Source organism: Giraffa tippelskirchi, chromosome 6, assembly GCF_054371585.1.
Source record: "Giraffa tippelskirchi isolate mGirTip1 chromosome 6, T2T-mGirTip1v1.2.pri, whole genome shotgun sequence".
NCBI classification, from domain to species: Eukaryota; Metazoa; Chordata; class Mammalia; order Artiodactyla; family Giraffidae; genus Giraffa; species Giraffa tippelskirchi.
This window is the reverse complement of record NC_137280.1, coordinates 107297974-107313669: the sequence shown is the minus strand read 5'-3', so window position 1 is coordinate 107313669 and position 15696 is coordinate 107297974. Positions and strand designations below refer to the sequence as shown.

General features: G+C 42.7%; 1 long non-coding RNA gene across 1 annotated transcript; it reads left to right on the top strand.

Annotated features, from left to right (window-relative positions):
* Positions 1–924: 924 nt before the first annotated feature.
* Positions 925–13785, top strand: LOC145509775 (uncharacterized). The gene is made up of 7 exons (XR_014056402.1): positions 925–1012; positions 2699–2851; positions 3404–3725; positions 4173–4251; positions 4343–4401; positions 4752–4790; positions 13674–13785. It is a non-coding gene; the product is annotated as an uncharacterized LOC145509775 (long non-coding RNA).
* The last annotated feature ends 1911 nt before the right edge of the window (positions 13786–15696 follow it).

The window sequence follows — 15696 nt, the reverse complement described above, 5'->3', positions numbered from 1 at the left end:
ATTCGATACTTTTAAAATACCCAAATGCCAAAACAATTACAATAAAAATATCAAAGATCATTGGTCACAGATCACTATAACAAGTATAATAATAATTTTTAAAAGTTTGAAATATTGCAAAAGTTACCAAAAGAGCAAACGCTGTTGGAAAAATGGCAACAATAGACTTGCTTGATGCAGGGTTGACACAAGCTCTTGACTTGTAAAACAAAACAAAAATGCAACATCTGAGAAGTAAAATAGGCGAAGCACACTAAAACAAGGTGTTCCTGTATGTGACATAGGGCAGGACCCCCAAACCTCCTATTGAGCAGTAGAGTCCTTAAATGCATGCAGGACACTGGCCGTCTCCACTAGTTGCATAAGTGAGAGGACACTGTAACCAAAGCCAGTAGGGTTAGAGGGCCCAACGAAAACTGGCTCCAAGATTTGTCACTGCTGAAATACACAGCTATTTCACAACATGCTCAAAATCTGGATGCCAATTTTTAATGTTCTGTTAATATTTTAAATCATGAAAGTGACTCTGGTATATGTACACACTTGTTCAAAAAATAATAAATGGACAAATGCAGTTGAATTATTTGGCGATTGACTTTTCATGCCAATGACCCTATGACCTTTTCCTGTCCATGAACGTGAAAAGAAAATGATTGTATAATCTGAAATGATAGAAGTTTATAGTTATGGGAATCTCTAAATAAGGTCCTAACTGAAGAACAGTCAAAATGTCCAAATGCTAAAAGTGCAGGTATTGCTTAAATCTCAACGTTCTCATATGATCTTTACCAGGACTTTTCTGAGGGGCCATGGGCAGATCTAAAGAGCAGGCTGAACTGTCAAAGAAATGTGCTTAAAGTACCTAATTCGAGGACCAGCATTCAGCCAAATTGTCAAGCAAGATGCTTAAGTGCCTTCATGTCCTGTCTTCGAACATTTTGAACTCTTTCCTCCTAATCCTTTCAAGTTTTCTCCTGGATCTTGCTGTCTAATCTTCCACCCACGACTGCAGGTACTTCTGTTTCTGTTAGAGAAAAAAACCCAGGTGCTCCACCCTCCAGATATCCCTCCATTTCTCCCAGTCTACCCCTCCACATTCCTCTCCTGTATCCCCTTCTCGACTTTTCAGCAGCTATTTCACTGGAAAGAAACTTGGGAAAGTCATCCACCTTCAGGGGTTCACGGAGGCTGGTAGTTTAATGTGCTATCTCCTTCAGGTGACATGGTTATCTTAAAAGATGTTTCCTAGAAGTATGTCTTTATCCAAAGTAATGAAATCCATGTGGTGAAATTTTAGACAAAATGTTGGAATGGAAGTCAAAAGGTCATGGGGGTGGGCGGGCTGTTCCTTGACCCATAATGACCCTTCCCAACCACACAGACCTCTGTTAACTCCACACCTGAGTAGAGGCACCTCTAATGGGATTTCTGCTTACAGCTGGTAGTAAGGTAGGCTAAGTGCTGTAACAAACAGACCAAAATATTCTAACAGCTGGAGTAAGACAAGTTTATTTCTTGCTTTAAAAAGAGCCCTGGGCAAGTGAGCAGTTTAGTGGGGTATCCCTCCTGCGTGACATCATTCAGGATCCCAGGCTGATGAAATCTCTGCCACTTTCAACATGTGACATACAAATTGCCATGGGAGGTCCTCTCTTTTCAGCTCAGCCATGGCAAGAAAGGGGCTTCCCAGGTGGTACAGAATCTGCCTACCAATGCAGGAGATGTAAGAGACCCTAGTTTGATCCCTGGGTAGGGAAGATCCCCTAGAGGAGGGCATGGCAATCTGCTCCATTGTTCTTGCCTGGAGAATTCCAAGGACAGAGGAGCCTGGCAGGTCCATAGGGTTGCAAAGAGTTGGCATGAGTGAAACGACTTAACCTGCAAGCACGCACATGAGGAGAGAAAGCGAGGAGTTACCCAATCAGCCTGGAAGAAGTCCTCATCATCTGAATCTCAGCCACATGGCTGCATCTAAGTGCAAGGAGGTCTGGACACTGTGTTCTCACTGCAACAGCAGGAGGAAGAGTGACCAGGGGCTGGGAGGAGTAGTAATTAGGAGTTTCTGTCATGAGCTCAAGCATAAATCTCTTCCTGGCTTCTTGTTAGGGAACCACATTCCCTCTTGTGGGAAACTGACAGTATTTGGGCTGAAATTGTGGGACAAGAAGTTGTTCTTACCATCAAGGCAGACAAGGTTGGTAAATAAGGCCAAAAAATAAAAAGATAAAACTTTAAAAAATTATAGCCATTTTCACATACCAGAAATAGTAGCAGCATCATTTAATATTTGAAGAAAAGATTGTTCTGTTTTTAATATTTGAGGAAACAATTTAAAAGGCATTCTTGATATGAAAAGATTAGTCTCATAAGGGTAGTTGGGGCAAAGAAAATTTTGCTAAAGAATGTGAATGGCCATTTTTACGGTGGACACAGAGCTCAAACTTTGAGGAAGTATTATTGAGTACACTGATTTTTCATTCTCCTTGACAAAAAAAGAAATTGGAATTTGGGGCTCAGAACTAGGTCGAGAGGAACTCCCACCTGTTGGGAGTTCTGAACCATAGCAACACCTCCGCCAGACAGCAGATAGGGGTCACCCTGCATGGAGACAAGGCTGGTGGACTTGGGTGCAGTGATCACTGCTACTGAATGTGAAATGTCCCTTTCCTGCACTTTAATTCTGTATGTTATCTTGAAGCCTTCATTTTGTCTCACCTCAGTTGTGCTGGGGTGCTGGGTAGAGTTGTGGAGTGAAAGAGGAGCCAGTGTCTACACATGGACAACCGTGAAGCTTCAAGGAGCACCCAGGGAGAAGTAAGGAGCCACAAATGGCAAGCAACAGCCAAGACAGGTGTGCAGTTTTCTTTAATCCTAAAATCACCAGAGGAGGGGACTGGGATGCCTGACATCATTTAATAGTGACTTTGCTGCTGCTGCTGCTGCTGCTAAGTTGCTTTAGTCGTGTCCAACTCTGTGCAGCCCCATGGACTGCAGCCTACCAGGCTCCTCCGTCCGTGGGATTTTCCAGGCAAGAGTACTGGAGTGGGTTGCCATTGCCTTCTCCAATAGTGACTTTAGAGCCTGGTTATTCAGGTAGCAAAGGGGCAAACAACCCTAAAAGGCCAGGGAACATGGGTATATGGTTAAATATGCTTCAATGTAGCATCAGCAAGGGCTTCCTGGATAGCTTAGCTGGTAAAGAATCTGCCTGCAGTGCAGGAGACCCCGGTTCAATTCCTGGGTCGAGAAGTTCCCCTGGAGAAGGGATAGGCTACCCACTCCAGTATTCCTGGGCTTCTCTGGTGGCTCAGGCAGTAAAGAATCCTCCTGCAATGCGGGAGACCTGGGTTTGATCCCTGGGTCGGGAAGATCCCCTGGAGGAGGGCATACCAACCCACTCCAGTATTCTTGCTTGGAGAATCCCCACAGAGAGAGGAGCCTGGCGGGCTACAGTCCATGGGGTTTCAAAGAGTCGGACACAACTGAGCAACTAAGCACAGCTCGTAGCATCAGCAAACAACATGAAAGACTGCATGGTACAGTGACAGGAGGTACACAGGCTCTGACTCCTGCAGCCAAAGCAGATGGGAGGACAGGCATCATTATGAAGACCTCACAGCAGAGAGAATTCAGAGCTGAACAAGTGGAGGCAGCTGGGGGCACTAAAGGACACTCCAGGGAAGCAGCTCACAAACTGTGGTCTACTCCAAGAATGGTAGAGTTGGGTATGTTTGTTTGTTTTCTACCCTAATTAGTTTGTTTTCTTTGTCTGCCTGGGGTGTGTCCACAGGATATTCCTGATAACTTGATAAGGCATGTTACTTTGCCTTAATTTGTTGTATTTTCCAGACACCAGTATGCCCTCTGTTGATTCCCGTGGGTAGAGGAGTCTGGCAGGCTTTGGCCCATGCGGTCACAGAGAGTTGGACACAACTGAGCAACTAAGCATAGCACAGACGTGCTAACGCTTGAGTCCCTTTGGCTGTGGGCCTGGGCCTAGGGTGGTCACCTCCAGGTGTAAGCGACCTGGTGATACACACTGTGTGTGATACTAATATCAGCACTTTCCAAGTGAAACATGGGTAAAAGTTCTGAATTTTTTATGTTTTTTACATTTATTTTTTATTTTACATTGGAGTATAGTTGATTTACAATGTCCTTTATGTTGACAGGGATTGTGACTATGGGGAAGACAAGAGCCTTTAGACTGTGGGACTGATCATAAAAGAAGTTATCAAAGTTCATGGTTGGGTAATGTGTTCTGGATAAAGCTGCTATTTCTCTTTCTCTCTTTTTTTTTTTCTTTTTAACATGCTTCCTGCCCAACTTCTGTCACCAACAGGGTATTTTCCAGAGATGAAGAACCCAGATCCAGAAGGTGGTGAAACATTTGCACAGAGGGTTAGAAGGAGACCCCATTTATAGCTGGGCAAACATGGTAGGCTGGTGTGGTGGGCAGGCCTATTGTGCCTGGAGGTTCTCTAGAAGACCGACAGTGGACAGCAAATCAGAGGAAGAGGTGGATGAGGACAGGGCAGGTACAGGAATTTTGTGCAAGAAATGTGAGGGGCGATGACAAGGCAGAGACCAGGATGGTCATGGATTCATTCTTCCAAGCCCGCAACTTGAGGTTGTTGCTGTTCAGTCACCAAGTTGGGTCTGGCTTTTTGTGGCCCCATGAACTGCAGTATGCCTGGCTTCCCTGTCAAAGCCAACCAGAAGAAATGTACCATCTGTCTGTTTTTGTTCAGGAGGGCACTGGACAAGATGACATGCAGAGGAAAAAGGAGGTGAGTGAGGAGGGGTATAAATCTGCCTTTCCTGTTTTGTTCCCACCTTATGCTTTTCCCTCTTTGTTCTCTCCCAGTATCAGTGTCTCTGGCTCCCAATTCCCGTTCTCTTCCTGAGGGGGCTCCTTTTGCACAGCTCTAGCAGTGAGCACTCTCTGCCAGAAGAGGGCAGCATTGGGAAGTCATGAGCAGAAGCGCCCTCACGGCGCAGACCCAAGTACCACATGGCAGGGACAGGGTCTGGTTTTCTGTTTATTCTAGTAGCAATCTCTGACAAGAAACATGAATTTATCCCTGAAGTCCTATCACATGACTCCTTCATCTCCTCTCCCTCCCAGATTCTTAAAGGAATAATCATAGATATTTAGGGTATAGATACATAACAGGCTATATTTTGGTCCATTTTCTGACAAAATTTAGAGTATAGAATGCAAATATCTACATACTGTGAGTGATTCGGGCCAAAGAGACACTTTGCTTAATGTATATAGACTCTTACTATGCAACTGGCAAGTCGAATTCGTATTCTACCCAGTTTATTTTTTTCAAATGATTGTACAAGTCATGGATGAACTTTCTCAACACATATTTCTTGAGCATCTGTCTGGACAAGGGGGAGTTACATAGATACCAAGGTGGTATAGATGGATGATGTGGTACTGAAAGAAACTGGATTTTTGAAGAAGAGGAAGTTCTAAAAAGCAAAAGCAGTAGTGAGTACAGATGACAGGTGCCCCATCCCCAGCACTGATATATGGGACATGAGGACCTAACAGTGTCCTCGGGGGACAGCCTAGATTTAGTTAGAATAAGCAGAATTCTTTTGAATATTTAGAGAGGAAATTGGGGCTACAGGTAAATACAGATAAATTGCTGATAACAGTATTAGGCAATAAAGAAGGTGTTTGGAATAAGAAACACAGGCAATAGAACCTGTGTATCACGTGGAGCCCAACACTTAGAAGGCCCGCATGCTTCCCTAGTGGCTCAGATGTTAAAGAATCCACCTGTATTGCAGGAGACCCAGGTCCGATCCCTGGGGTCAAGAAGATCTTCTGGAGGAGGAAATGGCTACCCAATCCAGTATTTTTGCCTAGAGAATTCCGTGAACAGAGGAGCCTGGCGGGCTACAGTCCATGGAGTCTCAAAGAGTTAAACACAACTGAGTGACTAACACTTAGGCTTGATTTAATGCCTTGTTACCAACAGGAAACTCTTACTAATTTTTGAACAGGAGTCCCCATTTTCATTTCACATTAGGCTCTGTAACTTGTATAGCTGGAGGTGTGGGGGAGTATGTGGAAATTTGGATTAAGCAAAACTGGGGAATTTACAGATCTGTCTGTGGCTAAGAGTGTTCCCTGGTGCCCCGGGAAGCTTGAATTTCTGGCGGTGTTGAAAGTAAACAGGGGTGTAATTCCCAGTGAGATTAGTGCTAATGGTCTTTTGGGGAGAGATGAGTCACAGTTCTAATGAAGTTGGGATGTCTGAAGTTACTGTTTTGGGAGCACTTCTTGTTCTGTGGGTCTGGAAAGTGGGTCTACCTTAGAGCACGTGGGGCTTTACTTAGGTTTGGGGGTACCTGGTACACAGTTGTTTCCTTTCTAGGCTGCAGTGTAAGGTGTGGGGTAAATGAGATTTGTGGACCTTCCTTAAATCCCACTGCAGGCAATGCTGAATCTGGAAGAAAGACGTCTTTTTAGGAGCCTGAGAGTCAGTTAAACATGTGAGTGTGGTAAAGTAGGTTAGACTTTTCCTGCATGCTTATATTATTAAATACCAAACCAAACTCGGGTCCATTTGCACAAGTACAATAAGGCCAATCTACTGACACTGGGCTGTAGTGAAGAAAAGTGCAGAGTTTATTGGAGGGTATCAAACAAGGAGTCCAGGGCGACTAGTGTTTAAAAGACCTGAACTCACTAAAGGCTTTCAGGGAAAGGTTTTTAAAGACAGGATGAGGGAGAGTGTTGTGGGATGTGTGATCAGCTCATGGACATTCTTTTGATTGGTTGGTAGTGAGGCAATCGAGAGTCAACATCATCAAGCTTCTGGTTCTAATTGGTCTGGGGTCTACATGCTTGTGGGCAGCATAAAGTTAACTTCTTCCACTTGGTGAAGGTTTCAGGATCTGCAAAACAGCTCAAAGGACACCTGGGTCAGGATATTATCTGTAGACCTTGAGGAGGAACTAAAGGTCCTTGACTTTGTTTAACGGCTCAACTTTTATTACTTGGTCTTGTTTGACTGTTTTTCTTTTTGCATGTTCTTGTTTCTATGATTAAATTTATTCTTTGACTAAAATTTTTCTGCAGACAAAAATGTCAGGCAGAGGACATGGAATAAAGGTGGTAGGGGGGCTTTTTGTTCTGGGAAGGCCCCACAGGATCCTGCTCACTTACATTTTCTGAGTATGATGTGTAATTTCAAGAGCCTTTTCCCTTGCCAAGACTCTGGTTTCTTACATTTCTTTTAACAATTTCCAGTTTTTATATTTAGTCTTTAATTCCTCTGAAATATTATAGCTATATGTTGCATCGGTTCAGATCAGTCTCTCAGTTGTGTCCAACTCCTTGCGACCCAATGGACTGCAGTATGCCAGGCTTACCTGTCCATCACCAACTCCCAGCGCTTGCTCAAACTCACGTCCATTGAGTCGGTGATGCTATCCAACCATCTCATCCTCTGTTGCCCCTTCTCATCCTGCCTTCAATCTTTCCCAGCATCTGGGTCTTTCCCAATGAGTCAGTTCTTCACATCAGGTGGCAAAGTATTAGAGCTTCAGCTTCAGCATCAGTCCTTCCAATGAATATTCAGGACTGATTTCCTTTAGGATGGACTGGTTGGATCTCCTTGTTGTCCAAGGGACTCTCAAGAGTCTTTTCCAACACCACAGGTCAAAAGCATCACTTCTTCGGCACTCAGTTTTCTTTATGCTCCAACTCTCACGTCCATACATGACTACTGAAAAAACCATAGCTTTGACTAGACAGACTTTTGTTAGCAAAGTAATGTCTCTGCTTTTTAACATGGTACCTAGATTGGTCATAGATTTTCTTCCAAGGAGCAAGTGCTTTTAATTTCATGGCTGCAGTAACAATCTGCCGTGATTGTGGAGCCCAAGAAAATAAAGTCTCTCACTGTTTCCATTATTTCCCCATCTATTTGCCATGAAGTGATGGGATCATATGCTGTGATCTTAGTTTTTTGAATGTTGAGTTTTAAGCTAGCTTTTTCACTCTCCTCTTTCACTTTCATCAAAAGGCTCTTTGGTTCCTCACACTTTCTGCCATAAGGATGGTGTCATCTGCATATCTGATATTATCCCTGCAATCTTGATTCCAGCTTATGCTTCAACCAGTCCAGCATTTCACATGATGTACTCTGCAAATAAGTTAAATTAGCAAGGTGACAATGTACACCCTTGACGTACTCCTTTCCCAATTTGGAACCAGTCCGTTGTTCCATGTCTGGTTGTAATGGTTGCTTCTTGACCTGCATACAGGTCTCTCAGAAGACAGGTAAGGTGGTCTGGTATTCCCAACTCTTGATGAATTTTCCACAGTTTGTTGTGATCCACACAGTCAAAGGCTTTAGCGTAGTCAGTGAAGCAGAAGTATATTTTTTTTCTGGAATTCTCCTGCCTCTTCTATGATCCAGTGGGTGTTGGCAATTTGATCTCTAGTTTCTCTGCCTTTTCTAAATCCAGCTTGTACATCTGGAATTTTTTGGTTCACATACTGCTGAAGCCTGGCTTGGAGAATTTTGAGCATTACTTTGCTAGCATGTGAGATGAGTGCAACTGTTCAGTAGTCTGAACATTCTTTGGCATTGCATTTTTTGGGGGTTGGAATGAAAACTGACCATTTCCAGTCTTGTGGCCACTGCTGAGTTTTCTAAATTTGCTGGCACATTGAGTGTGTTCTTTAACGGTATCATCTTTTAGGATTTGAAACAGCTCAGCTGGAATTCCATCACCTTCACTAGCTTTGTTCGTAACGATGCTTCTTAAGGCCCACTTGACTTTACACTCCAATATGTTTGGCTCTAGGTGAGTGATCACGCCATCGTGGTTATCTGGGTCATTAAGATCTTTTCTGTATAGTTCTTCTGTGTTTTCTTGCCACCTCTTTATAATATCTTCTGCTTCTGTTAGGTCCATACCGTTTCTGTCCTTTATTGTGCCCACCTTTGCATGAAATGTTCCCTTGGTATCTCTAATTTTCTTGAAGCGATCTCTAGTCTTTCCCGTTTTATTGTTTTCCTCTATTTCTTTGCATTGATCACTTAGGACAGCTTTCTTACCTCTCCTTGCTATTCTTTGGAACTCTGCATTCAGATGGGTATATCTTTCCTTTTCTCCTTTGCCTTTAGCTTCTCTTCTTTTCTCAGCCACTTGTAAGGCCTCCTCAGACCTCCATTTTACCTTTTTGCATTTCTTCTTCTTGGGGATGGTTTTGATCACCACCTCCTGTACAATATTGCAAACCTCCGTCCATTGTTATTCAGGCACTCTGTCTGTCAGATCTAGTCCCTTGAATCTATTGTCACTTCTACTGTATAATCATAAGGGATTTGATTTAGGCCATACCTGAATGGTCTAGTGGTTTTCCCTACTTTCTTCAATTTGAGTCTGAATTTTGCAATAAAGAGTTCATGATCTATCCATAGGCAGCTCCTTGTCTTGTTTTTGCTGACTACAAAGAGTTTCTCCATCTTCGACTGCAAAGAATATAATCAATCTGATTTCAGTATTGACCATCTGGTGATGTCCATGTGTAGAGTTGGCTCTTGAGTTGTTGGAAGAGGGTGTTTGCTATGACCAGTGGGTTCTCTTGGCAAAACTCTGTTAGCCTTTGCCCTACTTCATTTTGTACTTCAAGGCCAAACTTGCCTGTTACTCCAGGTATCTCTTGACTTCCTACTTTTGCATTCCCATCCCCTATGATGAAAAGGACATCTTTTTTTGGTGTTAGTTCTAGAAGGTCTTGTAGGTCTTTATAGAACTGTTCAACTTCAGCTTCTTCAGCATTACTGGTCAGGGCATAGACTTGGATCACTGTGATATTGAATAGTTTGCCTTAGAAACAAAGAGCATTCTGTTATTTTTGAGATTGCACCCAGGTGCTGCATTTTGAACTCTTTTGTAGACTATGAGGGCTACTCCATTTCTTCTGAGGGATTCTTGCCTACAATAGTATATATAATAGTCTTCTGAATTAAATTCGCCTATTCCCGTCCATTTTAGTTCACTGATTCCTAAAATGTTAATGTTCACTCTTGCCATATCCTGTATGACCACTTCCAGTTTAGCTTGATTCATGGACCTAACATTCTAGGTTTCTATACAACACTGGTTTTCATAACATCAGACTTTACTTGCTTCACCAGTCACATATGCACATATGGTGCATAGTCAGGATCTAACATTTTTTTCTTCATTGAAGTTTTCCCATATCAAACAGATTAGTGTTCTGTTGATCTGTTTTCCTATCTCTGAAACATTATCACATGTTTTACATGCTGTGTCTTTAGAGTACATATTTATATTGTATGGAAAAGGTCTTTTTTTTAAATTGACTTTTCTTGTCTATTTTTTTAGATAAATTCTAGAATCAAGCATGTCAAATAACAAATAATTCTGCTAAGATATTGATCCATATTGAATCAAATTGATAAAATTTTTAGGAAGAATTAACATTTTTACAATATGGACTCTTTCCATTCAGGAACACTATGTAGTTTGTGTTTAAAAATTATAAATTTTCAGTCCTGAATTCCATTCACTCACTCTTGCTAATTTGTTTCAACAGTAACAATCATTTTGCATCTTTTCTACTAATTTGTGAAATACTGGGAACTTTTGTTCATTTCTTAAATCTATCTGATTAAATTGAAGCCTTTATTCTCTTAACTGATCTAGAAAAGACTTAGAAAGTTTAACTTTAGACCCTGAAGACGTCCACATCAATAGTTTCTCTATAATCAGATAGCTAAAATACAAAGCTGTATGAAATTAAATGCCAAAATTCATTACAAATCAATATGCAACTGGAAAAGCACTCTAATAGCTCACTATATTTTTCAGGAAACCAAAACCTTCAGCAATACCCACCTTGTAAAATGAGGATATTCACAAAGAAGAAAATTATTTTTATTCAGCCAATTTATTTATTCTACCAACCAAGGCTAATCAAGACATGTAGTTAATAATAGCCCCTTTAAATTGCATCCTGGGAAGTGTTTTCAGTTAGTTTTAATGAAAAACACTTGGAAGCAACTGAGTGCTGTGACGATGCGGTTAGTTATTATCCTTGTTTATGAATTAGCATGAGTTTAAAGAGTAGTTGATGCTGAAAGCTAAAGTCTTTATTTATTTTTCATAACAATGTTCCATCCAAACTGAAACAGAGAGATTGACAAACGTCAGAGGGCATTTAGCTTGCAAAAGCAGCCAGAAACTAGAGATTTGGTATCAGGGACTGATAGTGGTGGGACTGGATAGTCTGATACAAACCACGGAGCCCAGCAGGTGGCGATAGAGGTTCTTTTCTCACCTACTGTGGGCATCTCAAGTTGTTCAGCTTGTTAACCCATCATTAAGGCAGACCTAATTTCAATTATCTATGGTCTCCTTGTTCTCATGCAAACAAGAATAGGAGGAGTCAGGGTAGCATAGGAGGAAAGAGAAAACTTGTATATAAACCCAAGCCCTTGGGAAGGACTTTGCTTTCCTGTCACATGAAGTGCATGCTCAGTTGCTTCAGTCCACCAGGCTCCTCCGTCCATGGGATTTTCCAGGCAAGAATACTGGAGTGGGTTGCCATTTCCTTCTCCAGCTTTAACTCAGAGATTTCTGTTAACTCCTGCTAAGTGGCCTGGGGGTGGAGTGGGGGGATGCTGGACAATTGGAGCAGAGACCTAGGGCAGCCTGGCAACAGCTCCACGCCTTCTTGCCCTCTGCATCTCTTCTATCTGGCTGTTCCTGAGTTTTGTATACATTCTGATGTAAAAAAAAAAAACCTGGTAATCTAGTAAGTAAAATGTTTCTCTGAGTTTCCTGAGCTGCTCTAGCAAATTAATTGACCCAGGGAAGGGGTTATTGGAAATTCCAATCTGTAACAGGAGCACAGGTGATTATCTGGCTTTGCAATTGGCCTCTGAATGTGAGGGCGCGGGGGTGAGCAGCCTTGTAGGACTGAGCCCTTAACCTGGGAAATCGGATCCTTCGTTCAGGTAGACAGTGTCAGAATGTGGTTGAATTGCAGGACGCCTAGCTGGAGTCTGAGAACAATTCTTGATGTGGACCCTCCTCCACAGTGGAATAATCGGGTAAGACTCTTTTAGCACTTAGAACAGTACCGTCACAAAGAAGTTCTCAACAGACCCTGGCTATTATGACAGAGACAGTTAGCGCTCGGTGCTTATTTATTCTTTCCATTACACTCCTTGGTCTCCCTTGCAGTTAGTTGAAGGCCAAGTACCTAATTACACTTGATGAACTAGAGCAGAAGGGATGAGGCCGTTAAGAACCCATGCCTTAGAGACTCTCTTTCCCTGTTGAAGAGGACTAGGAGGCCGTGAGTTCAGGCTGGCAGAGCTCAATGCTGGGGTGCCACCCCATCCCCATCTGTGCAGCAAGGGTGACAAGCTTACGCGACATCACTGACATTTCCAGGTTGATTCATTGCCTCAAGGTCTTCACTAGGTAAGGAAGACATATGACTTTAATGTTAGAGTTTTTTTACAGGTATTAATTCTAGATAAAGACTGATAAAATGTTAAAATAAGTAACTGACTTCCAGTTCTTAATCAGTGTCAGGTCAGCGTGCATGCTCAGTCATGTCTGACTCCTTGTGGCTCCATGGACTGTAGCCCGCCGGGCTCCTCTGTCCATAGGATTCTGCAGCCAAGACTACTGGAGTGGGTTGTTGCCATCTCCTCCTCAGGAGATCTTTCCACCCAGGGATCAAACCCGAGTCTCCTGCATTGACAGGCGAATTCCTTGCCACTGAGTCACTTGGAAAGCCCCTCCAGTTCTTAATAAGCAGAATGTAATCTCCTTGAGATTACCTTTATCTTATTTACAGTTGAAACCCCCAGTGCATAGAGTACTGCTTGCTTGGCACATAATAAAGTGATAAATATATACTTTTTGTGGAGGTACTGTGGATTTTCAATATGCACAGCACTCTTCATATGTTGTATAGGACACAAGAAGTTAAACTGTGGTATTTACCCTCAAGAAGTACATAATCCAAATGAGGAGAAAATATACTTTTTCTTCCCTTGCTCCCTGCCCCCTCACCCCCAGGTACGTGAACCAATGACACTGGTGCTTCAACTAAAAGACACTGCATATATTTTGAAATTTGTGTTTAATTGGAGGATGATTGCTTTGCAATATTGTGTTGGATTCTGCTATACATCAACATGAATTAGCCATAGGTATACATATATCCCCTCCCTCTTGAACCTCCTTCCCACTCCATCCCACCCCTCTAGGTTGTCACAGAGCTCCCTGCATCATACAGCAAATTCCCACTGGCTATCTAATTTTACATATGATAGTGTATATGTTTCAGTGGTACTCTCTCAGTACATCCCACCCTCTCCTTTCCCCCTCCCCCTGCTCTGTCCACAAATCCTCTCTATGTCTGTGTCTCCATTGCTGCCCTGAAAATAGGTTCAACAGTACCGTCTTTCTAGATTCCATATATATGCGTTAATATACAATATCTGTCTTTCTCTTTCTGACTTACTTCACTCTGTATAATAGGCTCTAGGTTCATCCACCTCATTAGAACTGAGTCAAATGTGTTCCTTTTCATGACTGAGTATGTTCCCTTGAAGACACTATTTAAGTGCTAATTTATGCCACAGGTGGAAGAAGTTCAGAAGACAGAGCGCTCAGCAAGAGCAGCAAACAACTGAGACCTGAAGGAGAGATAATATCTCAGGAGAGAAAGAGAGACTCAGATGATGAAACAGAGAGGTTAGTGGCTTATCGGGAGGAACAACCCGGGTCCTGGATAGGAGACTACAGATGTTGATGAGACAGAGCTGATCTGGGAGAAAAATGGGCATGGAGAGGAGAAAGAAAAGCAATGGATGGTGGATGCCGTAATAGGCACTCAGATTCCCGCTCCGGAATTGAGCGCTCATTCCTCTAGCTGCTGGGACTGTTGACGGATGATGTCTCTCAGCTGAGACTCCTCAGAGGAGAGATGAGGGACAAGGACTCATCTGGGACAAGGTCTCATTCTCTTTCCCAGTGCAATGTGTGTCCAGTCATTGATTGATGCTAAGATGCAAAGGCTGGGCCTTCTGGCCGCAGTGAAGGTTTCTGCAGGGCATCCCAGCTCCAGGCCTCCAGTAGGATACAGAGGCCTCTGTTGTGACTGTATCACAGGCTGGCATCTGTCTCTCTGCCCAATCCTGCATTCCCTCCTTCCCTATGGGTATCACTTATCAAAATAGGCCCTATATTTCCTGCTTGCAGATCTCCACCTCAAAAATCTGTTCAGGGACATGTTATAAGGGTGGCACAAAAGTGATGGAGTGTCCCACAAGCCAGGAAGACCTTAGACCTGTTGGAGTTGATGAAGAGTCTCTAATGACTTCTGAAGAGAGGAATGAATGTCTGGGAAGGGTTTGGCTGGTGATGAGATGGAGGGTTGGTGGAGGAGAAGATCCTGTGTTTGCAAAGGCAGAATTCACTTGGACAGATTCTGCTCCATAGTGTATGCAACCTTTAAGTGAAATTCCATTGTCTAGACCCCAGAATATTTCCCTGGTATTTGTCTAGAATTTTGAAGTTCATTTAGGACTCTGAGCTCCAAGACTGAATAAAAGGGAGTGAAATTCCTTCCTTAGCTCCACTTGAAGTAGGATTACGTGACTAGAGTGAGTGTGAGAAAGAGCCAAAGTTAAAGGTGAACACTCAGTTTCTTGAAGAAATGTCAGCATAGTGTGACCTTTCTCAATATAGAATTGGGATTGTGAGGGAGTGAGCAACTGCAGGGTAGACAGCATCCTTATGTGAGAAAGCTGACCCCGGCTGCCTCATTCTTACCACTCAGAACTTAGTGTTCTGCAGTAGCACTGGCTATAGGATTGAAAAAAAAGAGCTCATAGGAGTATTCCATCAGGACAGAGAGAGAAGCCAGGGCAGACAGCCAAGAGGAGCTGAGTCCACTTAAAAAGCTATGGAAAATAGTGACAAATGAATATCATTAATTGTTTGACGTGGTAACATTTTCAGACGCAAGTTATGTAACATTTAGTGGTTGTGTACATTTTTCTCTATTCTGATCGCTACTAGAATGATGCTCATTTCACAGAAACTATGTGCAGCTCTAATATGTGGTATCAATGGAGTCTTGGAAAACTATTATTTTGATTGGAGAAGTTCTAGAAGTGTTGATGGAATATTTAAATAAGAAATTGGGGGAAAAAAACTTGTAAAATGTTTTCATAATGGGACCATTATCCCAAGTGAGTTTGGCATCCTGTCCTGGTCATCCCAGATGGATGGAGCAGATGTTGGAAGGTGTAAATGTGAGGATTTATGGATTCAAATGAAAGAACAAAGATGGGACATCCTGAAGCGGGACATGTGCAATGAGTGGTTTTGATGCTAATGAGCCCAGTAGAATGGGAATTACCTACTTTCTAACCTTACTCAACAAACATCTCTCAAGCCTCTGCCTGGGCCAAGCACTTCATGGGAATGTATTTGGCAAACTGATGAAAAATCAGAACTGTTAAGGCCTTCTGAAGTCAGAAAGAGGAGGGAAGAGGTAAAAGAGACAAAGGGTTTAGGAAAGGACTGGAACTTGGAATTAGGTAAATGAGGAGAAAAAAGTCTGGACTGAGTGAGCGGCCACTGTGAGAAATGACTGCC